Genomic DNA, 15,205 nt, shown 5'->3' with positions numbered 1-15,205 from the left:
AAAAATGTAAATTTCTTTCCTTTCACTTCTTTGGCAAAAGAGACAGCAAAGAATGATCATTCTTTTTACTAAGTGTTCAGAGTAGTAAATAGTTGCCATAATGCATGACACAGTGTCATAAAACAGGATATAAAAAATAATAATAGTTGATCATTAAATAGCACATTTCATCCATAGAAAATGGAGCTCTTAGCAAAGATGACTAAACAGCATTATCCGTTTCCTTAATACATCTCCTCTCCTTAATAATGGTTTGATAGAATGTATTCGAGCTCTGGCTCACCTTGAAAATAATGGTCTAGTTATGCCAAACTTTCTGTATTGCTTTCCAAAAACTTGGTTTTTGAACTTAATGCTATTTAATTTCAATATAAATTTGAGAAAAATTGTAGTCCTTTATATCAGAAGGAACAACACAGATACTACAAAACACACTGTCAAGTCAGTGACTAACTGCATTGCAAAAGAGAAGCTGAAGTTACCTCAAGGATTAGAGAGATCCAAGTATTTCTCCACAGTAGATCTAAGGCCTGTTGAATTCACAGGGAATACTTTCAGTCGCATAAGAACTTGTAGGTTCTTCGCTGGCAGATTGGTGTGACCTGGGAGACTTTAACTGCTGGCAAAACACAGGACTTATGGGTTCCCTGAATGCGGTGTGTGAAGGAAGAGATATTTCCTTGTGAAGTTGATTGAGAGGCCAAGGGCTGCCATGAAGCCCAATGTTTGTCATTTGGAGTGATCATGAAATCTAGAATGTAGAATTAAGGGGCAAACTACTGAGTTGTAAACTTGCCCTACCAATCTGTAGTTTGGATGTTTTATGGTAGATCTCCAAGAAGGAGAAATAAATGAAGCTAAACAGTGTTTTGCAATAGAACAATATTGTGGCGTCACTCTTTACAAACCTCAGTCTGGTATGTGTTTCTGAAGAACCTGGATGTTATCCACAGATGGAAGAATGCTTTCCTTTTTTTATTGTTCTCGTTGACTTTCACTACTGCTTTTACTTTTGTTTTGGGAGGCTGAAGAGTTCTTGTCCTGTCTACTTTCACTGTGCAGTGTAATTTCTGGGGATGGCAAAAGTATTCCAGCACAGTACTGTGGACTCAGCAGGCAAAATTTGAATCAGTTTAAAGGAAAAAAGAATCCACTGTGTTCATTGTTTTAAATGTTATTTTTCTAATTCTGTTCTGATCAAGTACCACTGCTTTTGGAAAGTTTTTCTTTGTCAGACTTAATCTCCACAAACTGTAACTCAGACACAGAAACCTTCCTCTGATTTTGTAGCCCTCTACGAGTCCTTCAGGAAGCCTTTTCTTCCCTTTCTCTATGTTAGTGTTCATCTTTGATATCAGTTTTGGTGTCTTAATGCCTAAAGCGAAGCCTTGATTCTGGATTGGGTAAGATATTGCTCTTCGTCTATTTTCATGGCTATGGAAAAAAGTGCACCCTGGAACTGGTACACACAATCCAGGGAGAGGCGTTACATACCTGCATGATGGACGTGCTTTCACAGCTGGCTCTCACTCTGACAGCTAGGTGCTGCTTCCCTAGGGCCAGCACAGGTCTCAGTGGGCCCTGCAGTGCTGGCTCAGGGAGCTGCATTGGCAAAAAAAAAAAAAAAAAAAAAAAAAAAAAAAAAAAGTTCTGCTAAATGAAGGGAATTGTTTTCTGCTGGTCTCCATCTATTGGAAAGAACAAAAACAACCACCAGCCTCAGCACAGAGGAGGGGGTGACGGGGATGCACCATTCATTTTGGTAGCACTCCATGGTTAGGCACGCTTGGCAATGTCACAAACCCGCATCCCAAAGAGCAGCTTCTTTGTGTAGTTTTGTTTTGTCAGGAGGGGATATACGTACTGCTACCAAAAATTAAAAATCCCATGTGAATATCAAACAGTGGTCCTTCAGACTAAGTTTCATCTGACGGTTACCACCCTGTCTATTGCAGACTTCTCCAGGATTTCTGTAAGTAGCTTGACACTATTTGCTTTTCGAGTAAAAGCATTTGAATTTCTGAATTAAAGTCGTGGTAAGAGAAAACGTTTACAAGTCTAAGTTTGCTCCCCAGTGGGTGATGGGTAATATGCTAGGAGGCAGATAAAATCATCATGCAGTCTTTCATGGCTGGCAGTGTCTGGTAACACGGCGGTGAGTGCTAAATGTCCAGATAAAGGACTGAGGCACCAGCATAGCTGGGTATGCTGCAGATCAGCAGTGATGGGCGTTGATAGAATTACTGCCTGTAAAGAGAACTTGGACCGCATCTGCCTGGAGATACCTGACACTCGTCAACATTGTCATTGTGTTGCTTTCATGGGAATCAGATATTAATTTTAAAAAGCCTAAATGCAAGCTAAAACCAAAAGAGAGAAGTGTGCTTTAAGCTGTTGCATTTAGCTTTGTGATGCCAGCAGCGGTGCTCAGCTGGAAGCTCCGCAGTTGTGTTGTTGGCTTCAGAATTATGTGAGAATGACGAGGGACAAAGCAAGTTAAGCAGACAGCAAGAGTGGGGGGAATAGCGCCTGTCCATTAGGAGCTGCTCTTGGGATGGCTCTCAGGAAAGATCCTTGTCTGTGGCTATCCAACCTGTAACCTGTGGTGATAAACAAGAGAACCTAAGAGCAAAGCAGGTGACATCGCACGCCTGATCCTAGAGATAGCAGCTCTGTGCGAAAGTCAGGCAGTTGGTTTTTCCTCCTGCCTTCCGGGAAATACACTGTCTTAGCAGCTCCCAGCAGGGGAAATTCCTTTTTCTTTTTGTTCATTTTTAACCCCTCTGAATTTTGGCATTTTCCTGAATGAGAATTATTTGCAGTGTGATCATCAGGAGTTTCCCTTCCCTCCATCCCTTCCTGTCCCTGCTGCCGTGCAAGCAGGAGCTCTCCCCTCTGACAACAGGGGCTGAGGTGCTTGTTTGCAGCAGGGCGATGCAAACATTTGTGCGATCTGCCTGTTTTCAAACAATCCAGGCTCCTGCAAGCCTTACCAGCTGTGACTAATAGTGAAGGGAAACGGGAAAGAAAGCTTCTTGGGCCTGCAGGCTTCAGACAGGCAGGCTCTAGGGGAAACAAGAGAAAGCCATTAACTAACCACAGTATTATCTTGATTCTCTCAGAGAAACGAGCTAGGGACGGCTAATGAACTAGCCTTAACGTTTCAAACTGAATGCACCTCTGGGAGCTCTGCTAGAACAAACAGTGTGACAGATCAATGCCTGATGCCTATATCAAGAGAAAAGGTTATTTGCTTCTCTAAGGAATTATAGGATTAGTATATCACTATGATACACTTTGTATCCTTTTCAAAATATGGTTTTATGTGCTGTGCTTATTTTTATTTTCGAAGTTGTAAACTCCATTAGTATGAGCGATGAAAAAGGAAAGGCAAGGAAACTCATTCTTTTCTGCCCATTTCTCATGCTCAGGGTTCCCAGGGTCCTTTATGGGAGGCTGAGCATGCACTGCTTGACTCTTGTGCGTACCCAGCCCGGGGAGCTGGCTTTTGCATTCAGTTTAGAGCAGTGTCACCTGGTGGGGCCCCATGAAAAGTCCCCACTGGAGGCAGATTCTCAATAAAAGGGACCTTATATGGGGAAGGGTTAGCTCAATTTCTGCTGCTATCCCTGGTGTCTTCTGTGTCCTTGGGCAGGTCAGTCTGTCCGAGCTCTGATGCCCATCTCTAAACTGGGACAGTGAATCTTCCTTTCCATTGCTGCTTCTCTGTCTTTACTGGCTTTGTTAATATAACAAATTTGTTAATAAAACAATAACCTTGAAGTGTAACATGTTTTGTATAAAGGGAGAGGAAATGACAGAGGGAGGTGGCCGCTCATATAAGATAGTTGATTCTGGGAGGCTTCGTAGGCAAGGAAGAGGTCAGGCTAACTGAGTTTCTTCTTGTACCTTGTCCTTGGGTGCTGAAAGCAGTACCCAGCTCAGGGATACCCGTAGATACAACCCAACAGCAGGTTTAAAGCAAGCACAGGGAAGTACTTTTGGAAACAAAGCACCATTATATTGTAAAATTAATTGCAAGGAGGTATGTGTGGGCCAAAATTATAAATAGGTTCAAATGTAAAAGCATATATATACTTATGGTGACCATGCAGCAACATCACTGCAGTTGATTGAACAGGGTGCACAAGGTGTGACTTTCAGTATGAGAAGACTCTCAGGAAGGCAGGAGGATATGTCAGGGGAAGATTCATGCATACGTGTGATTTACTTACACTCCTCACTGAGAATCTACTAATTGCTCCTTTTGAAGGTAAGAAAAGGGGCTAAATAGTCCAAGTGCAACAGTCTCACATTCTCAACAGGAGGCAGAGTTGTTTGTAGCTGCTGTGTATGACTTCACCAAACCCTTTGATATTGACATTTTTCTTTAAATCTAAAGCTCTTCAAAACTATTTTGATCAATTACCTCATTCAGGAAGCTGCTGTACATATTTAACCATAGATACAAGCTTTGGTCAAGCTATCAAAGTCATTTTCATTTTTACAAATTATTACTTTAATGGGAATTAGATGACGAGTGAGTTAGTGTTTCTTAAAAAAAAATAAAATAAATAAAATAAAAAATGTCCAGGTGATTTCTCAAGAGATAATTGTATGAGTACCAGCATTTAGAGAGGTCTTCATTTCCTTGTAGGAAGGAAAAATGTTAAATGCTTAAATTAAAATAATGTTGTAACTTAGAAAATGGGACAAAATTAGCTTTATCTCCCCCCAGATGTACCTAGGAATTAAGTCATAAAATGATACATATATCCCAACTTAATTGCTTTGTGTCAAATTTTGATATCTTTATTCTGGTTCAGTAGCTGTTACTTCATCCATACTTCTACTGATGTCATTGGAACTACACATGAAATAAAGAATGATTCAGTGTGAGTAAAGCCGTCAGAATTTGGCCTTTTGAAGTTAATGTGAGCTTTGCTATTGACTTCATTGGAGATGAGAAATTGTTCTTTGATCATCTTAGGAAAACAACAGTTGAGCTTTGTAGGTTTTAACCAGACAGCATGTTATTGTTTGGATTGGGACAGACAGAACAGAAATTTTCATATATTTCTTATATTTTTCATATTTTTCTACTGTCTTGCATTCTGTCACAGAAACTATGGTTGGGCTTTATAAACAAATGTGTACTTTTAGAATTCTTTTTTTAATTCAGAGTTCCTGCAGTAACTTGAAAAAAAAAAAAGTAATCATTAATACTGAAAAAGAAAATTACCAATTTCTTAAAGAGCTCTGCTTTATTTATGTGTTTTTAATTGTGGTGACCCTTCTACAGCCATTATGAGTTGGGGGAGGGAAAATGTGATTAGGGAGATCATAAGATCCAAATTTCCTCTTTGTGTAAGAGAATGAGAGTTGATTATTTCAGGGGATATGAAATATAATATTGTGTTTTCAGTCTATTTCTGTGAGTACTCAGGCAAAGCTTGCATTCAGAGTTGAGTTGGGAATTGGCCCAGTCATAATGGAAGGTGAAATCTTCCAGTCACAGAAATTCTAGTAACATGCATGTACAAAGAGGAAAAAAACTTTAGGAGTAATCTAAGTTAATGTAAAATATTGAGAAGGGGTGCGTGGTTGAATTCATTCCTGTTTGCCAAAGTTTATTGCTCTACACCTACCGCCTTGTTAAAGATGATACTTTCTTCCAAACTCAGTAACAAGACGCAATTGCTAATAACTGTTCTGGGAATGGTGCTGGGTTAGTGTATCAGCTCAACTCGGCAGCTGTGGGCCTTCCCACTGCTAGCATTTTTCTGGAGCTTCCTGGTAAGACACAAAGAAGCACACAGAATCTTCTGTGTGGTGACCAGTAAGAGCTTATCACATGAACCAAGTTTTGATTCAGTTAATTTGAATTTCCACTGAAGTTAGAGTGGACTTATGTGCTTGCATTGTCTCTTTAGATGTATTTTCATTTTACTTCATTTTTTGTAACCGCTAATGGTATTTTATGCAGATGGGAAGCTCATTTTTCCGCAAAAGGCTTTATTTCAGATGTTTGAATGCCCCTGTTAATGCAATCTTAAACAAATCTACAGTTTTTTTCAAGTAGAACTTTGGCAATTCATAAAATAAAAGTAATCTTCATTAAACTCCACCTTATACCAAGTACATAAAATGCACATTTTAACATAGGGCAAAGATTCTGTAATGTTTGAAAGTATTACAAGTCATGTTTATACATTCTTTTCCTGTCTCTTGCTTGGTTTGCCAAGGTCAGTTCAAAAGTCCTTGTTTATATATTTTTCAGTGGTCTCATCTTACTTTTAAGTGTGTGACGCAACTAGGGAAAGGTTACCCAGCGAGACCATTTGCTGTATGGATGAACTTGTAGACGATGGCATATCAGGGAGCTTCTAAAGGAAATATTATATGGTCCATCAAGGCAATCTCAAATTTCCTGATTGCATATATTTAAATAGGATAAGCTCCAGTTACCTAAGCACTTGTTTTGGCTGTAATGGAAAATAGGAGACTAATGTAGACAAGAATGCCTATCTCATCCCAGACCATCAAGGTATTTGAAAATAAATCTAAATGTCTATTATTAGAAAAACAGAGACAAGGATAGAAATCAAGTCTATGTAACTATGAACAGGAAAAAAATAATTGTTTAGCTGCATCTGGTTTAAGATTATAGCTGTTCATTGAATACATTCATCAGTGTCTGGTTTTGTATTTCTTCTTCCTCATGATACCCCAGATAAGAAGTGGTAACTAAGTCTTAATGGTTTTAAAACTTTCTGTCTGTAACCATAAAGTGACCATTTACAAATTGGAATGCATTGTTGAGTGGGGATCCAGTTCCTTTCTCCTGCCAGACCTGTCAGTGCAGGTAGATCTTCGAGTTAAGACAACAGCAGACTGTTGAAAAGGTAGACTTGTGCGTGCGTGTGTGTGTGTGTGTTTTAAGCAGTATGCATGTTAGGAGTTTCATCAGAAGACAGCTGCTTAGAACAGCTGTCTGCTTATGTGCCCATCTTAGGAGAGAATGATTAATGAATTCACTTGGGCAGTGAGAAACTCAGTTCACTGATCCATAGTTTCAGCACAGGTATTGATGTGAAACTAATGAGAAATTTGATGCTCAAATTTAAATGTTTATTCCAATTACCAAACAACAGATCTAAATTAAAAAATAGCTTGAAACCTTAACCTTTTATTAGTAACGTAGAAAGCTGAACTGTGGCTTTGCATCACGTGATGCAATCTGAAGACGCGATGCACTACCACCTACATTGTTTTGGGGAAGGGAGAGAGAATGGCCTCTGCTGATTGACTCTGCTTCAACTACATGATAATTGGAATCTTCTTCCTTCCACCCCTCCCTCTCTGGTTTTTAACTCGCATGTTTTTCCCGGGAATTAAACACACATGAGGAACTGAGCTGTAGGCATCCCCTACAGGTCTATTAAAATACTGCATTCATTAAGTGCTCAGAGCTATGGTTGCTATCTGATTGTGGTGTCGTTTGTACATGGGAGTCCCAGGCCAGGTCTGCTTTAAAGTGCTTACGGACTATAAGCAAAAGGTAGGGGAAAAAGGTAGACATCGGCTTTAGTTCATACATGGAGAGTCAGAGTATGGTGAAGTTACATGATTGTCAAGGGTTATATACAAAGTTTCTGGCAAAATTGGCAATTGTCATTTGATCACTGCATTTTTGGTCCTGTGATGAATTGCTGTTTCCCTTCAAACCTGACTTTTTACAGTGTTGCTATCAGAAGGGACTAACAAGAACTCTTGAAAGTTACTTGACTCACTCAAGTGGTCTTGTCTGCTAAAACCTGGTGTTTTCACAAAGGATAAATGCTTCCAATTTTCATACAAAGCAGCAGCAGTTTGTAACTCAGCATCTTGCACAATCAAGTAATTTAAAAACAAGGTTCAGAGGGAAAAAATTAGCATTTTAAAATAGGAGTGATTCATGAAAATACTTACGGCTGGGCAAGAATTTCTGTGGAAGAATTTATTAACTGCACAAAAGGCTGAACTTTGACTCTCAGTACACTTTGCTTTAAATGTCTGCTGTGCTAACTTTTTTATTTCATGTTGGTATTCAGAAATGTGGTGGCAATTCTATTCTAAAAGAAATAAGCCAAGGCCCTGAAAATGTGCAGCAAACGTGGCGAGATTCTTTAGAATTGGTGTATTGAATGCCCATAAAGGAAATGGAAGATTTTACATTGATCTCCTTGCAAGGACATCTGTGCACAGTCCAAATGCCTTTCCAGCACCGGGGCTCTGATGCATTTGGTAGCAAAGCAGTGCTAGTGCAGACACTGCTACCTAATGAAGATGACTGGATTTTAGACTGGAAATTCCCTGACAGTGTCAAGTCACCTTCGTACACAGCTGCGATGCCCCATTGAGCCTATCTGCGATGGTGGCAGCCTTGGCAACTGCCGTCCTCTCCCTCCTCTGAAACATTCCCAGAGCTGTCCTCGACTCCGAGAGTCATGACGTGTGTTTCTTGGCCATGGGAAACTTGCAACGCATGGCTCGCAAGTCCGGAAGATTTCTTCTCATTGTAGGTTTTAGGTCGAGACGTGTGTAAAAATAAGCAGATGTTTGTAAAGCAAACCTACAATAAAAGGTGCATGCATTTCTGAGAAACCTATGCAGATTTGGGTGAAGTTTAAGTTAAAAGTGAGTCTGCAAACATTATTTTGGGGTTCAGATGACTGTGGATTGACTGTAACACTGGTCAACTTCAGCTGTAGTGGAACAATATTTTATAGGCTTTATTAATCTCTATTTTCTATTTAATTTTAGGAAAATAGTTTGCAAAATAGCTAATGTTAACAATTTATCTTGTCAGCGTGCTCGCTTTTGGTGAAATTCACACATAGGCTTGGTATCAGGGAAAGTCCTTGCTTCATTAGAAAACTCTTGGCCCAGGGAGACACCAGTGGTGAACAGATGCACGGAGGATCACAGCTGATTTTGAGGAGTCCTGTGAAGGGACAGACGCACTAAGTGGGTCAGTGTTCTTGCGGATTCATAATCCATGCACTTCCAGAAAGAATTGGTCATGGATTTGCTCAGGCCAGTGAAAGTAGTTCAAGTCTGTACGATTTTTTAACGGGCATGGGCTGGACCTACCCTGGCAGTACCCAGATGCTGAATCTACAGCCATGTGTTTAGAGGGTATGGTTCTGTCCCTTTTCTCCAAGGTCTCCTTTCATTTTGTTATACAATAGCCACTGGGAGGATTAGAGCACAATTTCCATCTTGTTCCCATTAGTTATTTGTATTCCAACATCAGCTGGAGACCTTTGTCAAGAGCTAGACCTTGTTGTACTTGGTGCTATGTATATCCACAGGAGAAGGCAGTTCTTTCCTCGCAGACATTGCAGTTTATAAACCTTGAGGTTTAGATATCTCTGCTCTGCGACATACATAGTGACAAACTTCATTATTGTTTTAAGTCTAGCTAATGCCTAGAAAAACGCTGCTGGATCAGTCCGAATAAGGGCTTTAATTCCCCTGCTGGGTTTCTCACTGTCGTGTGGTTTATTTGTAGAGAGAAAGTGCTTCTATTTTTTGTTTTAATTTCCCCTTTTCAAACTGAAGGTTTGGAGCTTCTTGAAGGAAAAAAAAAAATATTTAAGCCTTTGTGAAGCAAAGAAAACTTTGAAAAGAAATGACCCAGTCCCTTCTTTGGTTCACACCTATCTGGTCAAAGAGTTCAGCTCTCCGTGGAGGCTCCCAGACCTAACAGCAGTCATGCGGAACCTGTTTGCTGGCTTTCAGGCTCAGCACTTTCCAGGGTGCCCCATCTCCACACGCCTGACATTCCTGGCCTGGCAGCCAAGAGGAATAAAACCTTTGGGGAGTACCTAAAATTAAATGACTCCTTTTGGTCAGATCAAGGTTGTTCACTTCAGTAACTCTGCTGCAGCTATGCCCTCCTCTCATTTAGTGGCCATGGAAAAGCCTATTCTCTCCATTGCTTTTTTCCCTGTAAGGGCTTTAAATACAGCCCTTGATTTTTTCTTAGAAGGGCAAGGCTAGGAAAATAGACTTCATTTTATAAAAAACAAGAGGAAAAAATAATCAAACAGTTGCTAGCGTTCTCTTATTGTAATAAAACATTGTACATGCATTCCTGTATGGATAGCAGAGACAGCAGAGCGTCCTCTTCTTTTATGTAAAGCAGTCTCTTGATCCACCACCCCTTTAACATGAAATAAATTAAGGACAAAAGGGTGTTCTAGTCCTTGTCCTATAGCTTTCAGAAACCTCTCAGGGTTTGTTTGTTTTTTGGGGGGAGCACGGGGGAAGGCAGAGAATGCTTCTCCCTGCGAGCCTTCCACTTCAATAACACTTACACCTCCTACTCTAACACCTAGCAATTTATATGCGTGTTTTTATCAAGGGGATTTTCAAAATGATCTCTTAGCTGGAGGAAAGGCTCGGCTCTGCAACTCTGGTTCTGTAAGGCACTTAAGTGTGAGCCTAACTAATTGACTTTCATAGGGCTGATATCTTAAAACTAGGCATGTGCTTAAATAACTTGCTCACCTGGTACTCACATTTGAGTTACAAGAAACACCATATGTGTAAGTGGCTGTGCTAACCACTTCTGCGCAGTAGGATACTTTTTTTCTTTACCCAAGCATTTTTCTCTGTTCACAGCCACCATCTATTTATTTTCCTTTGCCACTTGGCTTCATTTTTCACCTTTTCTCTTCTCTCCCCCCTCTCTTTTGATCAATTCTTTCTTCCTCTTTTTATCCTTTACGGATTATCTGGAGTGGAACAGAACCCAGTAATATTTACACAGAAGTTCAATTTTTCAAGCCCTGGTAATTTTTTATTCTTATTTTTCAAATGAGGAAGAATTATCTTACTTAATCCTAGTTTTAACCATTTGGCATTAAAATTAGGGTTAAACCAAAATGATCTGAAAAATAATGATAAAATGTTAATACTCATTAATGCCTTTTGCTAGTTGGCTTCTTCTGTAGCTTTCTACATTGATGCTAGCCAGTATTGTAAGGCAAGGCTATGTACTGTTGTAAAGATCATGGGCCAAACTATACATATATACTTTCTAAACCAGGGGTTAAGATCACTGGATGTGGGCTGTGTCCCTGTGTGAGGCAGCATTGCCCAGCTCTTCCTGAATTCAAAGCTGGGGGACCTCTTGCAAATGTTTCTCTCAATGTGCTGCAAGTGCCAACCAGAGCTCTCTCTGCCTTATGCCATTTTATGCCACTACCAGCCTGCAGACTACTGACTCTTGCAGAAAGAGTCGCAGTTAATAGCTGTCTGTGATACCATTTTGGGGTATTAGTTTGCAGTTCTGCCTGACAGTCTCTAATTTTGATAAGAAACTCTTGCTGTGCCCTGTGACTGTTGGCAGTTTTGAGGCTGTTGCTTTCTGATGGTGAATGACATCTCCAGAGATGGGACAAGGGACCCAGTCCTCCTCTCCTGCATAGCTGTCCCAACATCTTGTTGTTTTATGAATTGTTCTCCAGGTGCTGCTGCCTGGATTCAAGGAACTAAAGAAACTAAAGAAAATGAGTGTTTGCTTTGGAAAGGACTGGAGAGCTGGTCCATCATTGCCAAAAGTAATATTTACCTTTCCCCAGTGCTTAGTTGTCTTTCCCAGTCCTGTTCTTCAACATGTGGAGGTCCAGCAATCAGACCCTCCATTTCTCTGTCTTTGTGGAGTTATCTTGAGGATACCACCCCTACTCTGCAGGAGAATAGGGATGCCAGGACACCTCCAGCTGCTATTTTCATCCATCCCTTCACTGAACAAACTATATACAGCTTATGCATGGGCTAATAAATTAGGAAGACATGCCAGTAGCATAGCCATGCTGTACAGATATTAGCAATAGACAGGGATGGTGATTTTTGGAGGAAAGAGTTATTTGTTGCTCCCCCCTCCCCCGGTAGAGAAATGGTCTAAAAAAAAATAGGAAGAAAAAAGAAAAAGAAAAAAAAAAAAAAGAAAATTTCGTGTTGCGTACAAAGAAAACAAACTGAACCTAAGAGCAATTAGGCTAGACAGTTGAATAAGCTGCCTAGTGAGGTAGCTGAGTCACCATCATTAGAGGTGTTCAAAAAACAGGCTAGATAAAATCCTTGAGGGGGTCAGAGTGTATGGGAAAATCCTGCTCGATAGAGAAAGCTGACCCAGCTGACCCAGGAGGTCTGCTGCTTCTTCTGCGTCTCTTTATTTAAAAACAGAGTTGAATTCAGAGAGTAAAAGAGGAAAACAAAACCCAAGCCAGGTGCCCATGTCTGGTAAACAGTTTTCTTTTGTTCTCAGTGATGAGAGTTGCAAAAGAAAAAGAAAAAGGAAAAAAAAAAACAAGCCCTAAAATAAAAAATGTATGTGCACTGTTTGCAGAAGTGATGTGATAAAAGATCTGTGTCTGCTTAGGAGAAAGATGGAGCATCTTTCAGCAGACCTGACAGAGCCTGAAGGGGAAATTCTTTCAGTGTGAAGAGATAGGGCACACAGGTGAGGTTATGCACCTGTGCAATGGAGAGAGAGAGCAGGCAATCGTTCTCTCGAGGGCCTTCTGTGAGTGGGCTCACACAGCCCAGCAGTAATCCTCTTGGAAATGCAGTACCTTCGTGAGAAATTGACCCAGTAACTGTGGTTCTCAGCTGCGCGTAAAAACATGAATATGGAAGCCTGGGCTCCCAGGAGCAAGGTCCAGTGTTGACACGCTGGGAAATCCTGCAGCTGGTGGTGTACCCAGGGTCAAGCTGATGATCGGAATCAGCCAAGAAGAGATTCAGGCTTAAGGCAAGAAAAGTTCAAGGAATCCCCAGATGTCTTCAGGAAGACCACAACAACAACAACAACAAAGCAAAACCCACAGCCATAGGACGCAATCTCACAGAGGGTGGTTCAGTGCATCTTTGCCGATTTGTGTTTTGAGGTTGGCCTCGGAGAGGACAGGAGTCAACTGCTAAGGACTGCATGTGACAGATTGCTTTCTGTACCACTCTTAGGCTCTTACTCTTACTTCTCAGAGCTGCATTCAACAACCCATCATATCCTAGTAGTCTGGCTGCCTAAAGCTTGTACTGTCATTTGCCAACCTGACTTAAAATCTATTTCTCTTCCAACTTGTGCCTGCGGTGTTCTAGTGCAACCCCTGTTAAGCCATGATGCCAGCAGCACGGGGAAGCTGATGCAGCCAAAGACTTGAAGTGCAGGTGTGTGCTGGCCTTTTCCTCCACCTTTGGGTACTGACATGAATTTTACTTCTGCATCGTTCTTGGGATTTAAGGGTAGAAATGTTTCTGTTGAATGCCCAGATGCTACAATCCAAATCACTTAACTGATAGGCAAGGAAATAAATGAGGAGAGTGTTTTTCTGTCTTTAGCAGAAAATTAGAAAGTCTTCTGTCTTCCTACAGCATTACAATGAAAGGTATGAAACAAGGAAAACTGTTTTGTCAAATTCAGAACTTCAAATTTATTTTCTGCTAGGCTTCAACTAAGATGACCCCCCCCCCATATAGTCAATATTTCCTGAATGCAGAATGAATAGTAAAATACCCCACATTCCCCAGAAAGCTTATGATATTTCAATGAAAAAAGTGGGAACAGAAGCTAATTCTTGCCAGTGGACAACACTATTTTTCTGCTACAAATGGAGCGAGCACTGGTATTGCGTATGCATTGTTATCTGCATAACAGGCGCTGTGTGCACAGCAGAGCTGGGCTTATTTTGCAACAGTTTGCTTTCAGAGCTGGTGGACAGGAGTCAGTGTTTATCAGTAAGTTACTTCTCAGGAACTGGGCCAGATCAATACTGTATTCTTTCAGACCTCTCTAAACCCAGCAGGGAAGGCAATCACAGTGGTGCAGAACTCTGCACCTTCTGGAACAGATCAATACCCTGACAGTGCTAAGCTTTGTTCCTTCACCAGCTTTAAGATGTTCTGCATGCTCTACATGATTGCTTAAAGGTTTGTTTTCTCTTATTCCTATATGACAACACTGCTCCCTCCCTGATCTTTCCTAATAACATCACTGTAATTGCCTTGACATGAAATAGCAGCACAAACACAGATGCTTTGCTTTGAGGTGTTTTATCTCTTCATGAACATCTCTATTGGTTGAGGGTGTTGATTTCACTTTAATATGAAATCAGAGCTTTTATGTACGCCTTTTCTTATTTACATTGTTTTTACTAAACTTGACAAACTGATTTTGCCTGTGGGGATTACATACAGCAATTGTACTGTGGGGTGAGATAGATATAATAATCTATACTGGGTAAAGAATATTAGCTTAAACTTGGTGTTGCTGAAGTGTATTTAGTCTAACCCCATTCAGCCACATTGTCTTGTTTGTCTCAGAAATACTGCAGGGCGCAGTTACCTTCCAAGTAGATCTATGTGGAATAAATCAGATTTTATTTTGTCCAAACCGGATCTAGAACTCCTGTCCCCTGTCTCTTTTTCCTGATGTCTGCTGTCATCTGAAGCTGCAGAACTTGTAGTTTTCCTTCAACACCCCCATTTGTTTTTCTGTTTGAGAAATTATTGCATGATATATAGTGTTAGACGATTTGAAGAGCAGTATTAGCCAAATTATCAAGCTTTTCTTCGAGATCTGGGAAATGTCTGTAGTCACAGAACTGGTTTTGGAACAGGCTGGTGTCCAGTGACTTTTCATATGCACATAGAACATTTACAGCCTGTCTGTACCGTTCAGAGTCTGTAATCTAACATGTATGTACCCAGGGTAGAGCATTAAAAGACTTGTTGCTGAAGCAAGGAAAATAGAGGGTTGTTCCAAGCACGAGATGGAGCAGTCTGAAGGATGCTCTAAATTGCATGTGCTTCGTGATGCGGTGCCAGTGAGGAACAAGGCTGTGCCATGTGTTGAAATAAAAAGGTTTAGAGAACCCCTCATGGTTTTTGGACCAAAATTTGTTGGAATCCTTTGTCAGGGATTTGTGGCTTCGGAGCTGAAGCTGATGAAAATTTTTCCTGGATGCCAGTGGAGATGGAAGAAGGTTTTTAAAGTAGAGGACAGTGTTTCTCCAGCAAGAACTAGCTCCAGGAGCTCCCTTGCACTGTGTTAGAGAGAGGGTCAGACAAGATGATTACTCTGGTCCCTCCGCTCTTTATTATCTCTAAATTTGTAGCTCTCTTTGGACAGATATACAAAGGGAGTCCTCAG

General features: G+C 40.7%; 1 long non-coding RNA gene across 9 annotated transcripts in view; it reads left to right on the top strand.

Moving 5' to 3' along the window:
• The window catches only part of LOC310904693, a 545,090-nt gene that overhangs the window by 230,913 nt on the left and 298,972 nt on the right, over positions 1-15,205 (top strand). The window lies entirely within an intron of this gene.

This window comes from Anser anser (assembly GCF_964211835.1).
Source record: "Anser anser genome assembly, chromosome: 10".
Taxonomy (NCBI): Eukaryota; Metazoa; Chordata; class Aves; order Anseriformes; family Anatidae; genus Anser; species Anser anser.
This window is presented reverse-complemented; position numbering and strand designations above follow the sequence as displayed.